This window comes from Herpailurus yagouaroundi, unplaced genomic scaffold (genome assembly GCF_014898765.1).
Source record: "Herpailurus yagouaroundi ecotype Mexico unplaced genomic scaffold, PumYag 355, whole genome shotgun sequence".
Lineage (NCBI taxonomy): Eukaryota > Metazoa > Chordata > Mammalia > Carnivora > Felidae > Herpailurus > Herpailurus yagouaroundi.
In genome coordinates this window covers 2,664,447-2,683,960 of record NW_024412572.1, presented here as the reverse complement: position 1 = coordinate 2,683,960, position 19,514 = coordinate 2,664,447, and the positions used below count along the sequence as shown (strand labels likewise).

The 19,514-nt window shown below is 47.3% G+C and overlaps 1 protein-coding gene across 5 annotated transcripts in view; it reads right to left on the bottom strand.

The window, feature by feature from the left end:
- The window catches only part of ANO2 (anoctamin 2), a 339,770-nt gene that overhangs the window by 188,590 nt on the left and 131,666 nt on the right, over positions 1 to 19,514 (bottom strand). The gene's annotated exons all lie outside the window — the stretch shown is intronic.

The window sequence follows — 19,514 nt, the reverse complement described above, 5'->3', positions numbered from 1 at the left end:
GCTCCCAGTTTTGCATTATGTAAGAAAGAATGGTGGGGTCTCCCCTCTGAAGTATCAAAAAATAAAGGAAAGCCCAACAACTCATCAGACATTCCCAGTCTGATGACCTCTGAACACACCTAGATCCAGGATTCCATACCTAAAATGGGAAACCTAATTGGTTGCTCACCTGATGAACTACAGAAACTTACTGTGCAGTGACAGTATTGAATCAAGAACTCACTCAACAGTATTTTGCTTACTCACTTCTCTCTAGCCAAACTTCCTTTTTGCATTTCCACATTTTTTATCACGCCCCCTCTCGCCATACACACACAGACACACACACACACAGACACACACACACACACACACACACACACACACACCCCCCCCCCCCACACACACACAGCCATTTGAAGGTAAATTAATCTCCCTTCTCTATTCTCAATTTAAGTAATCTAAATGTCTACTTTCTTCAGGAAATGCTACATGGTGTTAGGGAACAGGGACAGAAAATGGTCACACACCAAGCAGGGCCTTTAATAAGGAGTTTCTCTACTACATCTCCCTTCAAGATGCCGTCCCAAGAGGTACAAAAACTTAAAAACAATTCTTGCTTGCTGAAAGTAAGGGGTGAAAATCTGATGAGGAACAGGATATTCACAGGGTCTCAAAGACTGTCCTCATAAATTTATTATTAATTACAGAGGAAAACCAGTAACCACACAGTGGAGGAATCTGGCAGACACCACGAAGAACCCAGTGATCAAAGCTAACATCACCATAAAAGGGACACACAGACAGCACAGGCCTCCTGCGTGATATACTGACAAGGACACACATCGCTTATGTAGGATTCCTACTAAAAATACATGATCTGGATCCAGTCATGAGGAAACGTCAGACTACCCCAAACGGAAAGACCTTCAACAAAATGATCCTTTATTCTTCAAAAATGCCAAAGTCATGAAAGACTAAAACAAGATCACAAATTGAAAAAGACTAAAGAGACATACCAACTCTAAATGGTAATACAGGACATTATTGGGACCACTGAAACTCCAATATGGATTCTAGAACAGATAATGGCATCGAAGGCAATGTTCAAGTCCCTGGTGTTAAAAATTACACTGTAAGAAAAAAATCTATGTTTTTGGAAAACACATACTCAGGTACTTAAGGGATAAAGAGGCATGACGTCTGCCACATTCTCCTAAATGGTTCAATAAAGATAATGTATTCAGAAATGTATAGACAGAGAATGGCAGAGCACATGCAGCAACATGTGAACAAGTGATGAACCTGAGCGCTGACAATCAGGGAGTCCTTTGCATTACTTTTACAGTTTTCCCATCCTGTAAGTTTGAAATCATTTCAAAATAAAAAGCAAGAAACAAATTAAACCAATTTCTCCTCCTTTTACGGGTGTCACTGAGTCCGGGCCCTCACCTCTAACTAAGCAGCCATGTCTGATCTCTTGGGCTCCACCAGCCACCAGGGAAGGACACAGAGAAACGTCCAGCAACACCTCTTGTCTCTCAACACGTTCAGCCTTTCCTTTGGTTTCAGTAGAGACTGCTAGTGAACAACGTGATCACTGAAAGTAATTATCTGAGCATAAAACAATTAGTACGACAACCACAGAGAGAAAGTTAATAGCCACTTACGTGGCTGTTCACTTGTAAACACACCAGCAGTGAAACTCGGCCAAACCCGCGCTCTGCCCTGAGGAATTACGAGTCTTAAATCAAAGTTACAAGGGCAGGGCAGGCAGTAGAGGCTGTGCACATTTTGAGGGAGGCTCCAAAAACAAGCATAAAGATGTTCCTGGAAGCAGTTCTGGAAGGGGAAAAGGAAACCCTGATCACTTCATGAGGTATTGGAACAGGTTGCAAGGGAAGGGGACTGGGCGTCCTTTCCTGGACATCTTTAAAAGAAGGAGAAACCGTCTAGGAAAATGTTACAATGTGTAGAATTTACTTCAAAATACTTGATCATATAAAGTGTGAGCGGAGGTGTCTTACTCGGCCACAGCTCTGATGCAGGTGCCAGCCAAGACGGCCCAGGTGTTCAGCTGGCGCTCTATTCAGGAAGCCCGCTCTCGCAGGTGGTTTCTCTGCCTCGCGCATCTCCATCGACAAGCACAGCTTGGTTAATTAGCATAGAGTGTCAGAAATGGGTTTTTGTGGGTAAAAACGATGGCCTGTTTGTTGACTAGCATAACGAGTGCTAGAAAAGAGCTCTCATTTGGTGAAATTAGAGGTATTCAAATAATATGGACTGGCTAGACCTATTTCAGACATTTTCCTACCCTTGCTTATAAATATCCAAGGGGGCCTGTACCCCGTGTCCTAGATGCCTTAGGCTAAACCCCTATATGGCCCCATGTCTAGCTGAGTCTCTGGATTCTATTTCCCTGACACTGTTTATAAAGGTGACAAAGTTCTGTCTCTAGAGTTGAGGGGTTTGCCTGGAATCAATCTTTCACGCGTGGAGATGGGTCAGAGAATACAAAAGAAAGATGACTTGGGACATCCTGAACACGTCGTGAGAGCTATTATTTTTCACACTTGTTAATAAATGTCACCTACTCAAAAACTGCAGAGACTATGGTAAAGAATTATGGGTGGCTGAACTGGCTTAGGTCGGCGTGAAGCAGATGAACAAGGGGTGGCCCTACATAAACACAGGGGCAGAGGCACGGCAGGCTGCGGGTAGGCCTTTTTGTTAATGACCTTCAACTTAATGCCACTGTGGTCTGAGGAGATATGCCATCTGACCTCAATTCCAAAAAAAAATCACTGGAACTTGTTTTAAGGGCTAGAGTACAGCAGCTCAGTAAATGGCCCGTGGGCACACAAAAAGCATGTGTTTGCTGCCATTTGGGTGCAGCGTTCTATAAATATCAATTAGGATAATTTCATTCATAATGTTGTTCAGGTGTACCACATCTGATCGTCTACTTGTTCCCATCAGTTATTGAGAGAGTTGAAATCCCTAGATATCACTGTGGCTTTGTCTATTTCTCCTGTTTTGTCAATTTTTGCTCCCTGTGTATTGTTAGGTACACACAACCATAAATAGGGCCGTTGCATCTTTTTAAGAAGTTGGCTCCTTTATTGATTACAAATATTATCCATATCTCTGATAATACTCCTTACACTGAAGTCTATTTTGTCTGATATTGACATAGACACTTTGGCTTCCTTTTGATTAGCGTTTATGTGGTATATCTCCTTTCATCCTTATACTTTAAACCTATCTGTGCCCTTATATTTAAAGTATGTTTCCAGTAGGCACCATATAATTACGTATTGTTTTTAATCCAACCTCACAATTATATTCTATCCCGTTTATACTTGATGTAATTACCAATATGCTTGGATAGAAGTACACCATCTTGCTATTTTATTTTGCACTTGTTCAGAGCCACAGAAGGGCTCACCTCGTTCTTTCAGGGATTACCTGCCTGCTGTCTAATGTCTGGCAACAGTTATTACTTGAATTTTAACTAGGTTTGTAGTTGTTTATGGCAGAAAAGCTAGTCCTACAGTAGGTACTCCATCATGACCAGATGTGGAAGTAGGGAATCCGTGTTTAAAAAGTTTCTCAGGTGATTCTGGTGTGCTGCTAGAATTGGGAATCTCTGCTTTAATTTAAGGGTCACACTTTAAATGAGTCACACTTTAAAAGACACAGCAGAAATGTGAACTGCTGGATATAAGACAATAGGGACTGCTGGGGGGTGTGGGGAACCAGACAGCATACGTTCAGACTAAGAATATTCACACATCTTTTGGACCAAATCTTTTTAAATGTCTCCTGGCTAAAATCTTCCCTGGGGCCACCAACTTGCACCATCTGTGACTTTTTTTTTAATTAATCAATTTATTTAAATTCAAGTTAGTTAACATACAGTGTAGTACTTGTTTCAGGAGTAGAACCCAGGGGTTCATCCCTTACATAAAACTCCCAGTGATCATCCCAACAGTCCCCTCCTTAATGCCCATCACACATTTAGCCCATCCCCCCATCCATCGCCTCTCCAGCAACCCTCAGTTTGTCCTCTGTATTTAAGAGTCTCTTATGGTTTGCCTCCCTCTCTGTTTTTATCTTATTTTTGCTTCCCTTCCTCTGTGTTCATGTGTTTTGTTTCTTAAATTCCATATATGAGTGAAATCATATATTTCATGTGACTCTCCTTTAGTGTCAATGTACCTCTTAAAATGGGATGCCCAGAATGGAGCACCATCTTCCATGGAGGACTGACAGCTCAAGGTCAGTGACACCATAACTTTGAATCTTGACTCCGTTATCTTTCAGAGCAACTACTTCTTCCACATGTGTACCAATGGAAAATCTGGTAAGTATGCCTCCCATTCTCAAGGACCCAGAGCCTACTGACTAGATGGCATAACACAACCTCTTGACTGACGCTGGCCAATCAATGCTACCTCTGTCCTTCATAATCTCTACCCCCAGGAGAACAGAGATCAGAGGCACAGGAAACACCAACAAGTACACCAGCTCTTAGAAAGTATCTTGGCAAAACTCCAGGGTGATGGTAAAGTTGTGATCTGTGTGCGGATTTTGTATAAACGTTCCCATGAACACTCCCGCAGCTCACTTTCACAGGTAACAAGTAATGCTGGAAATGGAGAGGTTGGGGCCACCGTAGAGCAAAACTGTGGGGTCACTATTCCTGTCTGGCTTCCACTCAGCAGCCCCAGATCTGCTGTGAATTAGCTGCATGGCCTTGGGCTACTGAGCTGTCTTTCCTAAGCTTCCAATTATTCCTATGAGGTCTCCCTCTCCAAGAAACTTTGCCCCTTCTCCCATCCTGGCACCCTCTCTCCCACCAGAGACTCAATCTATGCCCCATTTCCACAAGGCTTGGCATTGCCCTGGCCCTGACACACTTTTGGGAAAAGTAGTTGGGGAAATTTTATCCCTCAGATAACGTTCTTCAGTCTGATCTTACCCGCTTCCTATTCAAAATCCTTCCACGTCACTTTGATTGAGAGTTTTCACGCTGGCTTTATGATCTGATACCTGCCTATCTTTCCTGCCTTACATCCCTCCCCACCCTCACATATACCTTTCATTCCTGTGAAACACAGCCTCCTGCAGACCCCTGAATGATTGTGTTTTTTCACCACTGTTTGCCTTAATTCATGCCCACCCCCCTCCTCTCTACCCAACTTATGTCATTATTCATAGCTCAGTCATGCATATTCCAGGCCTCCTCTGATTCAGGAACCCCCTTTTTGTACCTCCTAATTCTGCTGCACATATTCTGTCTGAGCAGTCATCACACATCTGTAGATATTAGCTGACTCATCTTTTCTCCAAGGTGACTATAAGCCCCTCAAAGGCCTGGATTTTTCATTACTACTGCCTGTACAGTTCCTGCCACAGTATATGTGCTTGAATCACTGAGTGTTTTGAATGATGAGGGCATCAATGATGAGCAAGTCACATCACGGGGGCGGCGGCCTACCTGCCTCACAGGAAGGGCCAGGCCTGCAAACTAAGCCCTTGTCACAGTATCCTGAGCTCAGACTCAGGCTCCTGGGACTATGTCAGAATGTCACACAACCCAGTGTGGACTCTGCAGCCCATGCACTCCCTTCTCCACCCTCTGTCTAAATCCTCTCCCTGAGCGGGCCCAGTTAAATGGAAGAAACCTCTGCTCCCTCTGCTCACAACTGCTTCACAAACAAGAAGGAGCCACACTCCCAGATGTGCTGCCCGAGAGGTGCTTTGGTGCCTGGAATTTAAGAAGTCAGGAAACCTCTGGAAAAACATCAGTTGGAAAATCCATCCACAGCCAGCCCTCTCTAGGCCTCTCTCCTGCCGAGTTTGCTCACTGCTTGAAGTCTACAACCCACTAGTTGTTTACGTTCCTAACCCTGAGTTAGGGGCATCTGCAATTTAATTTGAGCCATGGCTAGACAGGACTGTTCTCTGTTAGAGTTGCAAGAGCATAAGCAACCTTCTAGGCTGAACCCTGTGTGGCATTCTCTGGCACCACCCCTACCCTGAGCCTATAAATACCTTCTATCACTATCATCTCCGGCAAGCCAAGATGGAGGTCAGTCACCCCCAAACCTGGAAGATGTCACTAGGGGTGAACAGATACAGAGTAGCTGCAACAGACTGGTAAGGAAAGGAGATGGAAGAGGAAAGAACAAAGTGTGATGGCTATTGGAGGAGGGAGAAGGGAAAGTGCAGGGGAACCAGAGAGGTTAGAGGGAGACGCACGCAGCCGTGAAGACTGAAGATCACTAACTCAGGCCCTGGGAAGGGTTGCGAAGGATACCAGAGAGCCATGATGGGCTCTAAAACACCTTGCCAGGAGTCCAGCTCCAAATGAATAGTAAACAGAGTTGGCCAGGCACACCCACCCCTCCTCGCCACCCACAAAAGTATCTTCACCTACGGAGAAACATGCCAACTCCCCTCCGCCCATGTCCAAGACTCTGAGGACTAAAGGCCAACACTGAGAGAAGGGACAACAGACAGCAAAGAGAGTCCTGGTCAGGGGACCAGACTGTTCCCAGCTCATTCACTAGGGAAGTCTACTTTGCATCTCATCTATCCCCACTGCTCAGTGGTCCCACCAGGTGGCTCACTGGAAATTACTGTCACCTTTCAAAGACACACTACTGCTCTGCCTCTCTGCCCCATGTCACATTCATCACCCACCGTCTACCTATAGAAAACACACCATTGGTTTATGTTATTGGATGTGCACGCAGGCAGATAAGAGCCCCTATTACAATGGAGAGCAAAGCCCTGAAGGGCAGCATCCCATGGCAACAAGGCAGAGGGCCGTCCAGTCTGCTTACACACTCACGCACATGCACACACACACGCACATAATTCCCGTGCACCAACACCACTGGAACAACTCAAAGCCATTTGGAGCAGCAGCCCCCAAGCCGGGCCTCTGAGCCTTCCCAAAGTCAGTCAGCCCTCATGCCAGGTGTCCTGCCATGCAGCTGCCATCGACCCTCCAGGCCATCAGCCCCTGAGATGCCACACAGACTTTTCCACTCATCCAAAGCTTCTTAAGTGCTTCTGATATACACCATGTGTCCCAACAGGAAAACACACACTCATCAACTCCACAAAATGCTCCAGATGTGATCAAAGCTGGAGAGGCAAAAGAAAACAGAGATGGGGGTGTTCAGGAAAGGGAAGAGGAAGAGAGAAATCCAGGGGTTATGGCAGCAGGGGTACCCTGGGTGGTGGTGAGTCCAATGGATTGAGTCTAGAACTGGGGGTCCAGACTCCCAGGCTCCAATCCTTCCTTGCCACAATCAACTTGCCTCATTGTGAGACCTGGGGTCCTGCCCCAGACCAGCTTCAGGCTTAAGATTCTATCTAGAGAGCCTAGAAAGTTGGCCCCGGAAGGGATGTTACAGATCACCCATCCCAACCCCCCTATTGTTAGGTGAGGAAGGCAGCAGGTAAGTCAACCTGCCTGGAACATCTTCCACCACCTCTAACCCCACACACCCTTCTACCTCCCAGCTCACCACTGTCTGTATTAAATATCAGCAGGTTACGGCAGCAAAGATTAATGATTCCTTATCATTAAAGGAATGATGTCCCTCTGCCCCATTAAATCTGTTAGAGGATTTTGGTTCCCTTTTTATAAAGTGAGGCTTTCAAGGACCTCCCCTGCAAATCTAAAATTCCTAAGTCTCCATGATCTTTGGCAATACCCCCTTTAAGGAACCAGATCTGTTTTATTCTAAAAGGTCCTAGAGTCCCCTCACCATACCATCTAAACATCTGACCACATCCGTTCACTATCCCCCACCATTGTCTGGAGGCTCCTTTTAGGAAGCAGCCCCTGTATCTCACCAACAGCCTTCCTCTCTCAAAGTGGTACAAAGTGGTTAAGATAATGGGCTCTGGAGTTGTACTATGTGAGATCTGGAGCAAGTGACTTATCTACTCTGTGTTGCAGTGTCCTCTTTTTGACAATGAGGTTGGTGACTGTGCCAACCTCACAGGGTTACCATGAAGATCCAAGCAGAGCACGCATACAGAGGGCATGGTGACACAGGTGCACAGTGAGTATAGGGGTCAATGCTATTAGTACTGGTCATCATCATGCCTACTGAGACATCTGCCACTGGGGAACAGGGCCATTACAACTTAGTGAAATCTGTGGGTTAGTTAGGATGTAGAAGGGAGAAAACAGAAAAGAGACTCTGAGCTTAGTGTCATACCACCCAGAACATCTGTCATGTCCTCTTGGAAGGACAGAAGACATCTCAGGAGCAGAAACCGCTCTTCTCCCCAGACCCTCCCAACCCCGCCCCTCCATCTTGTCTGGCACAAAATGTGCAATCTCTTTCTAGTGCCCCACAAGGAAGAACTTCAGGTCCTTTAAAAGTAAAAGCCAGCCAGATCATGTTAATGTCGTCCACACAAGTGCACCCACATAAGCCAAACTCTTCAAGGACGTACTCTTTTCCTTAGGATAAAGCCCCAAATCCTCAACCAGCCTACAGGATCCTCCAGGACCTGAGTCCTGCTTCACCCCAGCCTGGTCCCCTATCACTCCCCTCGCTGCAGACCTAATGCACTCTCTTCCAACAGTGGGGCAGTATACACAGTGGTGAAGAGAACCAGCTCTGAAGCCAGACTCAGGAGTTCAAATCTTACCTCTTACTTACTAGCTGTGTGACCCTGAGTGACTTCACAATCTCTTTGTGTTTTAACTTCTCATCTGCGAAAGGACTATAGTGATGTCTATCTCAAAGGGCTGCTGTAGGTTAGCAAATGCAAAGAGCTTAAGCAGTGCCTAACACACAGGAAGGACCATGTAATATCAGCTATTGCCATTACTCTGCTTACCTTTGCCTGGCTTATCTTTGCTTTCATTCATGTATCAAAACTTAGTTCGGGGCACCTGGGTGGCTCAGTTGGTTAAGCATTCGACTTTGGCTCAGGTCATGATCTCACAGTTCATGAGTTCGAGCCCTGTATCGGGCTCTGTGCTGACAGCTAAGAGCCTGGAGCTTGCTTTGGATTCTGTGTGTGTGTGTCTCTGCCCCATCCTTGCTCAAGCTCTGTCTGTCTCTTTCAAAAACAAATAAACATTAAAAAATTTTTAAGAAAACTTAGTTCAAAGTCATTTCCTTAACGTAGTTCAAAGTCCTTCTCCACCTAGGTTAGATTACCCTACATCTTTATTCCCATCACATTCCATGATCCTCCATTGTAAACCATGCCACATTTAAAATTAACTATATATTATCTGTGTTCCCTACTAGATCATAAGCCCCAGGAGAGCAGACTAGTGTGGACCACAGGTTTAGATATTCCCGGGACAGTCCTGGTTTATACTTGCTGTCTCAGTGTGGTAGGTCAAATTGGTTTTCAGCCAATATTAACTTCCCAGCAACATAGATTTGTGCTTGGCTATGTGAGTTCTTTGGCCAATGGAACAGTAGCAAATGTGATGTTGGTGATACCTTAAGAGGTGCTATGTGTTTCCATTCCTTTGCTTGTGCTCTTGTGATTCACCATAAGAACATGCCCCAGGTAGCTTCTGATCTAAGGAGAATGTACACAACTATGAAGACCTGGACAGTCTGAGGTCTGGAGCCAAGCCCAGACAACGCGCAGCCTGAAGCAGAGCTTTTCCACTCAACCAACAGATACACGAGCAAGACAAATAAGTTACTGCTGTCATAAGCTACTGACTTTGGGGTACTTTGTTATGCAGCATTACCATGACAATAGTTGACTAGTACACTCAGCATAATTATTAATAGTGCTCACCTTTACTCTTAAAAGTGTTCCAGGTAGATGATAAATAATGTAACCACCCAAAGTCAGCCCATAGCTATCTACCTTTTTGTCATTTTTAACTCCAGTGCCTAAAACAGTGCCTGGCTCAGGGAAGGCGCTCAATGAACCCACTGGATAAAACTGAACTGAATTACAGAATTTCTTAAGCCTCTTCCCCAAAAACATGGAGTCTTCTTCCCAACTGCATGGTTAGATGTTAAACCCTCAGAGAAGGGCTAATATATTATTCAAAAGGAGATATGATCTCACAGGATTTGACTGGATGGTGTTAAGCCTTCAGAGAAGGGCTAGTATTCCAAAGAGAGATACGATCTCACAGGATTTGACAAAGAGGGGAAACAGATCACAGAGTAAGCATGGAGGATGAATGAAGTGAAGGGGAATGAAGCTCCACAGACAAGAGGAATCTCTATCAGGTGCATCAGGTGGGGCTTCCAGGAGGCTGAGTGTCCATGAGTGGGGCAAAGAGACACCCTTAGGATGGTTCTTCTCTCCACTGAGCAGCTTGCCTTCCTGACCAAAGGTTGAGGATTGGGCAGAATATCAACCGAAGGCAATACTGCCATTTTGTTATTGATAAAGAGCTGGAAATCAGTCATTGTCTTTACCCTCATCTGGACAAAAATTGCCCACATAAAAAGTTGAAAATCCCAGTCCTTTAATCCTCTCTGTCTCTCTTGTGTTCAGTTGAGTATGGATTCTATGAGAGAAACTGACGAGGTGGAGCCAACAACCCTGAGGCCTAAGCCCTCAAGATGAGTCTTCCTGAGTCCCTTCAATGGGCTGGGTGACCCAAGCTAGGTGCCACATCTTTCAAAGTTTGCGTCAACCATTCTGCCAGAGGCAGACAGCAATCCTTGGCGGTCAGCCAACCACTCATATCTTTGAATACCTTAGATAATCTCAAAGGTACTGGAGGACAGCAGCCTCCTAGGCAGGGATCTTGAAGCTTTTTGTTTTGCTCTATTTTGTTTCTTGCTTATGTCTGTGACTTCCAGACCCACAAAATGCTGTGGTTTTCCGTTTCTAAAACAGAGGCATGTCCCTCTGCGAAAAGCCTGGGCGTGCCGGGCTAATTAAATTTAGCTATCTTGTGGTTGTTGTTGTAACGTGTGTTCCGCCAATGTTATTCAATGTGTTAAGACGTTTTCTGTTTATGTTGGTTACATACCCATGTGGTGTGGGTGGAGAACATCACTCAAGGGAATATCATTAGCAGGAACAGGGAGCTCAAGGGTTCCAGAGACACGTGGTGAGACAGTGGCTCACGGGATCAAACAGTTGGGCCGTGTCCATGGTAACTTATCCACATGCTAGTCCCTTCCCTCTTGCTAGGGCAAGAGCAGTCCCTCAGATCTACCTGAGGTCCCTGACTTCCGCAGACAGGCTTGCACCTGCCACGGCCAGCCTAGACGTTTTGCAGAGGAGAAGAGATCCCCCTCTCTCCATCAGGGAGAGAGACTGCACCCGGTCCAAAGGGGCTGGGTGACTTGCCCAAAGTTTCCCAAGAGAGTGGGTGAGAAACTGCCTGCTACCACTTCACAGCTAGGAGTGCATGAGTCCTGAAACCCTCGTGAGCCCTGTTTTGCCACCTGCCTACACTCCAGAGAAGCCATTTGACAGCATCCCCTTTGGTTTCCCACTGTCGTGACTCCTTTGTCTGGGCTCTCTTGCCACACTCTCTCAAACGTCTCCTCCAACCACTGCCCGTAGCGCTGTGCTTTCTTCTCAGAGCTTCCTCAGCCTTGGCCATTCTCGGGTCTCTCCTGACCACAAATGCCTTTATCAGAGTCCTGTAAAGCTCCCGACCATATTGCTTCTCTCCTTCATACCTCTGCTTTCTACTCTAAACTCACCTGCTCCGTAAGTTACATGTTTCCCTCACAAACCACACTAAATCCAGGCACTACCCCTTCTAAACCTTCTACCACCTGCTCCTTGCACATCAACATATATCTGGTGTGTCAGCTACCTGCTGGGCACTACTTACAGCTCTGTGACCTCTATCAGCAGCGTTCCATTACGAGCACCTTGTGTCCCAACATAACACTTCAAGCTTCCTGCTCCCCCATTTCTTTTAGTTGTGATGCCACACCCAGGGCAAAGTTCTTCATCCAGTAGACCCATGATGCAAATACCGTGTTGTTAACAGAGTTCTATTTTGAGAATAATCTTTGATCATCTGGGTTTCTTGTGACCTGACGACATCACACTTATTCTGGTCCCATCTCTGAGGCCCCCTGAGCTTCAGAAACACCATTTCACTCTCACTGGGGAACAAAAAGAAGACATTCCCATGACAAAGGCAGACCTTCCACAAAATCCCACACCTAACAGGAGCCAGGAGCCAGACTCTGGGACAGACTGTGGAAGAGTCTCACCTGGTACACAGTGCGAACCTGCTGGGGTGTCTGGTTGCGAAACCTGCAAATGAGACACAGCAGCACTTTGGAGTTGGGCAGGAGCTACTCGATTGACAAGAACAAGAAATGACAACTGACAACCTGACAACATGGAAGAAGTCAGAACAAAAAGACTGCAAAAAACAGAATTGAGAAATCAAAAGCATGGCGTTCTGGGGTTGCTTAACAGAGGCACAAATGATTCTCTCCAGCTCAACGAGCCAAGAGTGGCCCATCACCCTTGCCATGTTCATAACCATGACACCACTGTAAAGCAGAGGTTGACTATAGCCAATGAGCTCCACTCACCATGAGCCCACACTAGTTTTCCCTCAGAGATTAACACCAGATAGCTGGAAACCCAGCTTGCCTGACGTCCAGTTGGATGGAGCCGTGTGTCACCTTCAGCCACATGCTACAAGGGAAAAAATACAGTTTCTGTAATCAGACAGGTCTGGGTGTGAATCCCAGATGGGCTGCCAGCTCTGTGGCTTGGGGAAGGTCCTTATCTTACTGAGCTCAGTATTCCCATCTGTAAAATGGAGGTAAGAATACTCATGTTGCAGGGTCACTGGGAGGCACAGAGCTCACACACACAAAGTGCACAGTTGCAATGCACGGATTTACAATGAGAAAACATAGTCCTATGATTATGCAATATTTGTCAAAACTCTTGAGCTGAACGGCTATGTAAAGTTCTGCTAGCTTAGGGAATACTATCGTTTTCCTCTAGGGAGCAGATAAATAGTAGCTTCGCTTAACCAAACCTATGTCCATCACCGCAGTATTTGTACAATACTTTATCACAGTCCTCAAACTAATATCACTGGCCAGGTAGGACAGGTGTTATGGTTCCTATTTCGTAACTGAGGAAACTGAGGTTTGGGAGACAGCTTGTCCAGCTGAAGCTGAAAAGCTGAAGCTAAAATTGAGTTCTTTTCATTCTTAACCCACTGCTCCTCACCTAAGAGAATGTCCCTAAGCAAGTGCCTCAGGACTTAAACACATGCACACTCTATCCATCTTTTAACTTAGTAAGTGGCGGCCTTACTCCTTCTCCATTTCCTTCCTGGATAGGGAGCTCTTATTTGTTTAAGTCTGTCTTCATATGCGTCCTCTCCAAATCTTTGATCACATTACTTTCCCTTCCCCGAAATATTTCCAGCCTGGCTGAGTTTTTTCTTTAGACACGATGACCTCAGTTAGACACATGTGAGGCTTTGCCATGATTTGGTAAGTTATGTGATCCTAAAATGTTTCCTGAGGATTTCCAGGGTCTGTGGGTACTGTGACATATCACATGGATATGTCTAAAGAAAGAGTTACGGTCACCTCCCAACAATCTTTGCCTGAGGCATGGCTGATACCCCTAAGCCCATCATTGCAGATGACTAGTTTGGGGGTCAATTTCCCCTCATGATCTTTTCCATATGCTAGTTTTCACAGCCTCACAGTTACTTTTTGTAAATTTCTCCATCAGTTTGTCCCTCCATTTCCCAGAAAGCCTAGTGGCCATCTACAAGCTTAGAGATTTGACTTTGAACTTAAGCTCCCTCAGAACGGGGCCATGCTTAACTCATCTCCATACATCCAGCACCAGTGTCTGACATATGGTCAGTGCAAAATATGTGTTGGTTCAACTACACCAGCTAATGTGTGCAGAAGGACCCTGCTCTGAGTACCCCAAGGCCAGTGAGTCCCGAAGAGAAGCATCATGATGATGAGGCTGTTGAAGAGCCCGTGTCACACAAGGACATGCAGAAAGGCCCAGGAGCATTTTATGTAGAAGAAAAAAAAAAGTCCAGGGAGCTGAACTAGAATCCGAAGGAGGGAAATAGGCAAAGTTCCTGATCCAGCTCCATGATCTCCTAGTGACTAGAAATGTCCAGCAGAGAAAACAAGTGACCCCTGAGGCAAGATGCTTTCTACTACAAGAGAAATCAAGCAGAGGTTGGGCATTTGCTGGAATATGCTGTGAGAGCAAGTCTCCATCCCTTCATTCCAGGCCTAGGCACTGGGGTGGCGACCCCTAAGTGCATTCCTCCTCTGCCGGTATGGTTTGGTCCCGGAGGTTCTGGGTAGCTGAGAGTCTACTGCTCACAAGGGCCCAAGGGGAAAATGGAAAATATAGCTTGCCATGTATTTTTAGAATAACAGCAGCCTCTCTTCTTCCCTGCGAAATTGGACATAAGAGAGTCAAGAAGGCAATAAGCTGTGAGCCAGACAACCTGTTCTTTCCCTAGTTCTGCCCATGGAATTCTGGGTGGCCATGGGGAGTGTGCGTGCGTGCATGCGTGCATGTGTGTGTGTGTGTGTGTGTGTGTGTGTGTGTGTGTGGCCTCCTGGTACTTGGGATCCACCATCTGTACCATATGGCTGATACTGTAGGCAGAAAGATTAAAAGTTTGATCTGAAACAGGAGCCACCATCCATGGAAGGCTGTTCTGAGGCTTGGGAGGCCACCCTCATAAGACCAAGCTGGCCTCCAGGCACAGCCTTGGACTGGAGTGGAGAGCACTGAATTCCAACTCCTTGTCCACAGGTTGACCACAGATCTACTGCTCTCCCTCTAGGCGGTGGGGGTGGGGGGGGCACCTGAAGGACAGTGGCTCTCAGTGGGGGAAGCAAGAACCCTGTCCCAGCTACATTTAATAAATAGCCTGGCTTACTTCCTGACCTGTATGATGGGCCAGAATATAACAGCACAGAACATTACAATCCTTGTTTCTGCCTTGCCTCAACCAGCTACTGCCTGCTGCTCTGTGTCTACTCTGTTCCCCCAACCCGGGAGGTAAAGGAAAAATATTCTTCAGGCCCACAAGATACTATTTCTTTCCAGTCTGCAAAAGGTTGCCCCGCCAAATCCAATACTTCAAATGCTGGGACCCATGCAAATACCAAGGTGCTAGCCCTGCACTTCGTCTCTCCTTGGTCTCCCCTCCCTTGGATCTAGCCTCACCTCCTTCCAATTCTCTGCTAATTCACAGGGCAGAGCCAGGGACACACGCGAGACTGGCACAGAGTCTATACAGGTGAGACCTGTAAGTCAACTTTTTGACCTAACGGCTCTCAGTCAACAGTCATGAGGGATCTAGCTTTGAGTCAGTGGGATTTCCAGCCATCAGTATCAGGCTAAACAGTAAATCCATACAAAGGGCAGCCCAGGCTGGCCATGAATACACATTCATGTCCTTTAACCTCAGTCCTTCAGAAAGTAACATTTCTAATTCAAGTGCCACCTCTTCCAGGAAGCCTTCCCTTATTCTGCTAGTAGCAATTACTCTTCATCTGCTGTCCTGCAGTATTATGTTTGTACTTAAGTTATAATCCTTTTAAGCCCTCACTTCATCCTGCCTTGCACACATCTACCTCCCTACATAATTGCTAGATCTTTAGGGCACAAACCCCACCTTATTCATCTTGCACCTCCCCATGCCTCCTAGCACAGAGACTTGCTCGCCGTAAGCATCAGTAAATGCTTACTGCGTTGGACTAAACTGACTTTATAAATCCCAGAGAAGGATCAAGGAGGAGGCAGCAGTGCTCAGGAAATAATTAATCACGGGTTGATCAACATTTTTTCCTCTCCAGTCCCTCCCCCAAACCAGCTGCGGCCGGTCCTTCCTGAGCCTGGCCTGCTGAGAAGCCTCCTAAGAAAGAATGTGGCTTCCTCTGTCTTCCTTCTGGAGGGATTTGGATGGGTCACATTTCAGGGGGGTAGAAGTAGGGCCCCAAGACCGAGAGGGACAGATCAAATCACACAGCCGTCTAGTGGCTGTCCTGGAGAACTCTGGCAAGCACAAGGACCTCCGCCTTGCAGAGGAGGAGGGAAAGGCAATTTCTGTGATGCCAGGGCTCCAGAGAGGCTCCCCATGGGCAGGGCTGGAGAGGGCTGGATTCTAAGATGGCAGAGATGTGCAGCAAGGTGGGGGCACAGGGCCGCTCTTGCTATTCACAGATGAGCCCCAAAGGCTGCGGAGATGGTGTGACCCCATAGAAATCACTCTCAAGTCATTGTGGAAGTGTTTGTGTCTCAAGACGTTAGGCCAGGACGTTTCGAAGAGAACTCCAGAGCTGCCACATGGACGGGTTCCATGCCCAAGGCCTGATTTCTAGGAAGCCTCACTCATGAAGTGGGCATTAAGTAATGAGTAAGAGTCTGGGTGCCTGGGTGGCCCAGTCGGTTAGGCGTCCAACTGCGGCTTAGGTCATGATCTCACGGTTCGTGAGTTCAAGCCCCACGTCGGACCCTGTGCTGACAGCTCAGGGCCTGGAGCCTGCTTCTGATTCTGTGTCTCCCTCCCCTCAGCAGCTCCCCTGCTCACACTCTGTCTCTCTCTCAAAATAAATAAAGATTTAAAAAAAATTTTTAAGTAATGAGTAAGAGTCCATCACTCCTCTCCAGACTGTAATCCTGATTCGGTGTGGCAAACCCGAGGCCGTCCATGCATTATCCTCTTGAAGAATTCCCCAAAGTCAATGGACTGCAGTCATGCTAAGCCTGGGAGACTTCTGGACCCCTCTCTTCCTGACAAAGTCATGGGCAAGCAGCGGCATGGGCTTAAAATAAAATTTATGTATACCAACTTCAACATAGTTAGAAGCTAAGTCAAACTCAGCTTAAAGCCTACTGCTTTGTCTGATCTATACCAAAACCTTCCAGCTAAGAAAATCAGCCTGTGAGCAGACATTAATTTTAGTGAAAAGACAGGTCATGGCCCTAATAGTGGATCACACCTGCACAAATTCAAAAGGCTCCAGGCCTCCAGGTTCCCCGGAAAATAAAGGCTATTTCCCTCCTGGGAAGTTGGGGAGTTAACCTAGAGCAGTATAGACAAAAAAAAAAAATCTACTTTTCTGGCTGTGAGGACCCTCTTATGGCTCCTAAGGGACCAGAAGAGTCATTTCCTTCCAGCTAAGGCATCATTTCATCCATTGTCTTGGTCACAAGCTGTGTTTCTACCAGGGCACAAGTGCTGCTGGCTGCAAGTTCTTAGAGAGAGCTACTGAGAGTGGTATCCCTGCTGGATACCTCCCTGGGGAACTTTCCAGGCAATGCTCTCTCTCTCTCTCACACACACACACACACACACACACATACAGCTCAGGCCTGCAGGCCCCACCCAAGCTTTCCAGAGCAAAGACAGGATCCAGGGGTGGAAAGCCCTGTTGGGCTGGGAGAGACCCATTAGCAGTCTCACAGTGCAGCCTGCTGGGCATGAATGAAGGTGCAGCAGGAGGCAGGGGTGAGGGGTGCAGGGAAAGGTATCTTGCCTCCCCTCTGTCCACTTCTAACACCTGGGAAAGGGGCCTCAAACCCCAAATTTTCAGTTTAGGCTTGAAGGCCTTTGAAAGGGAAAAGATAGTAGTCCTGGGGCTTTCAAATGCACACAGATCTCCCACCCCCACGGAGTTGTCAACTGCTCGATGCTTTAGAACATTCCAAATAGTTGGCATGAAGGAGGAGCACTGCGGATCCACAGGAGGAACAGAAGATCAGTACTGAAAAGAAAGGAGCTGAGTGTCCAAGGAAACAGGCGGGAAATGCCTCCCATAAGCCTCTGTATGAATTGTCATTTCCAACTTATAGAGGACTTCCTGCTTCCGCCAGGCTTTCAACACAAGCACATGGAGACAATTTCTACATGAGGCCCAAAGAGGGTGTGGTCCACGTTAGTAAGCAGCAATGGAACAACACTGACACAGTGTGGGGGCCAGCCAGGGGCTGGACTCTGCACAGGCCAGGTGGGTCCTGACAGGCGGTGGCAGGAAAGATGGAGAAGTTGCTGAAGAGAGATGGCCCTGAAGAAGCACCCACAGGACCTGGTGTCAGAGCAGGGAGTGGCAGGTGAGAAAGAGGGCCGCCAATAAAGAGGAAAAAGGAGGTGGCTTTGAATCGGGCAAGGTGAGCTGGGCCATTTGCAAGGCAATGTAACGGGAGTCCAGGGTGGTGCCTGCTGGGTGTGGATAGCTGTTTCCCACACCTTGCACCCTCTTTTCTCTCCATGACCCCTCTCACACCCTGGTCTCGCTTACCTGTCTCTGCTTCCCCGCCTATTACTCTGTTTGCCCCTAATGCCCCTGGCCCTTCCCTCTCTCCCACTACTGTCAATTTTTCCTTCCAGCAGCTCCTTGAAATTGGAGAGTTTCTTATACCACTGGGTGGACAGCAGCCCCCCCCCACAACCCCCATACACCACCCAGTGACCCCCTTCCCTTCCCCCACAGCCAGCCTCAGAGGGATGCCTGAGGCTCCAGCCTTCTTTCCTCCCAGCCAAACCAGCCAAGCCGCTGGCCTCACCCAGGAGCTGTGGGAGCTCCCTGAGCCATCTGATGTATGAGGAGCAGTGGACAGCCTCCAGCTCCACAGCACACCATGCCCCGTCTAGACAGATCTGAGGTCTGTGTCCTCAGGAACCGCCAGGCCCCAGAGCAAGGCTTTGCTCCAAAGGTAATTCTTCCCCTGCAGGTGAGGCCGCTTTGGTGGCCAAAACTGAGTGCACATTGGAGCCTTTTTCCACTTAGCTGGCGGCCAGTCACCTGAAGTCTCTGGGGGAAAAGACAAGGCTCTCTGGTAGGGAAAATTCTTATTTTTTCATCATATTTTGTAAAAACGAGTATGTAGCTGGAGAAAACAGGCGACAGAGTGGGTGGCCACTTGAGATGCAAGGAGGAAGATCAAAGCCCACCAAGCATGGAGGAAACAGCCTTGGTGTGGCCCAGAGAACAATCTAGGTGGCCAGTGCTTCAGACAAGGCAGCCAGGGAATGGGAGGTGTGGGGTGAAGAAGCCTCAGTCACAAGCACCCCATGGCCCTGCTCTGCAACCCCAGCGCTTCAGTTAACAGTCTTCAGCTGGAACAAACACCTGCTGTCAAGAGACATCCAAGCAAGCTCCCAGTTCCCTGGGCGGGCCGTCACATCTCTGTGTGGGAGGTGAACCTACCCAAGCTGCGGCCCCCAGGCTGCTTTCTTCTTCCAAGAAGAAGCTGGAATCCCTCCCTCTGGACACAATCCTTCTGGCTGCTGCCCCTCTCACAATCCCAGCCCAGGGCAATTAGCCAGGAACACTCTCTGTGACTCTCTGTGTTTACTGGCTGATTAATTAGCTCATTAGAAGAGCCACAAGTGACCGTGTGGCAGTGAGTCCATTATGGCAGTCATGAGGCCAAAAGTTCCCATCTTTTCCAAATGGGCCTGTGCTACCAAATCTCCTCACAGATCCCTCAGTTCAGCCTCCCAATTTATTATTCCTTTTTTTTTTTTTTTTTTTTTTTTTTTTTTTTTTTTTTTT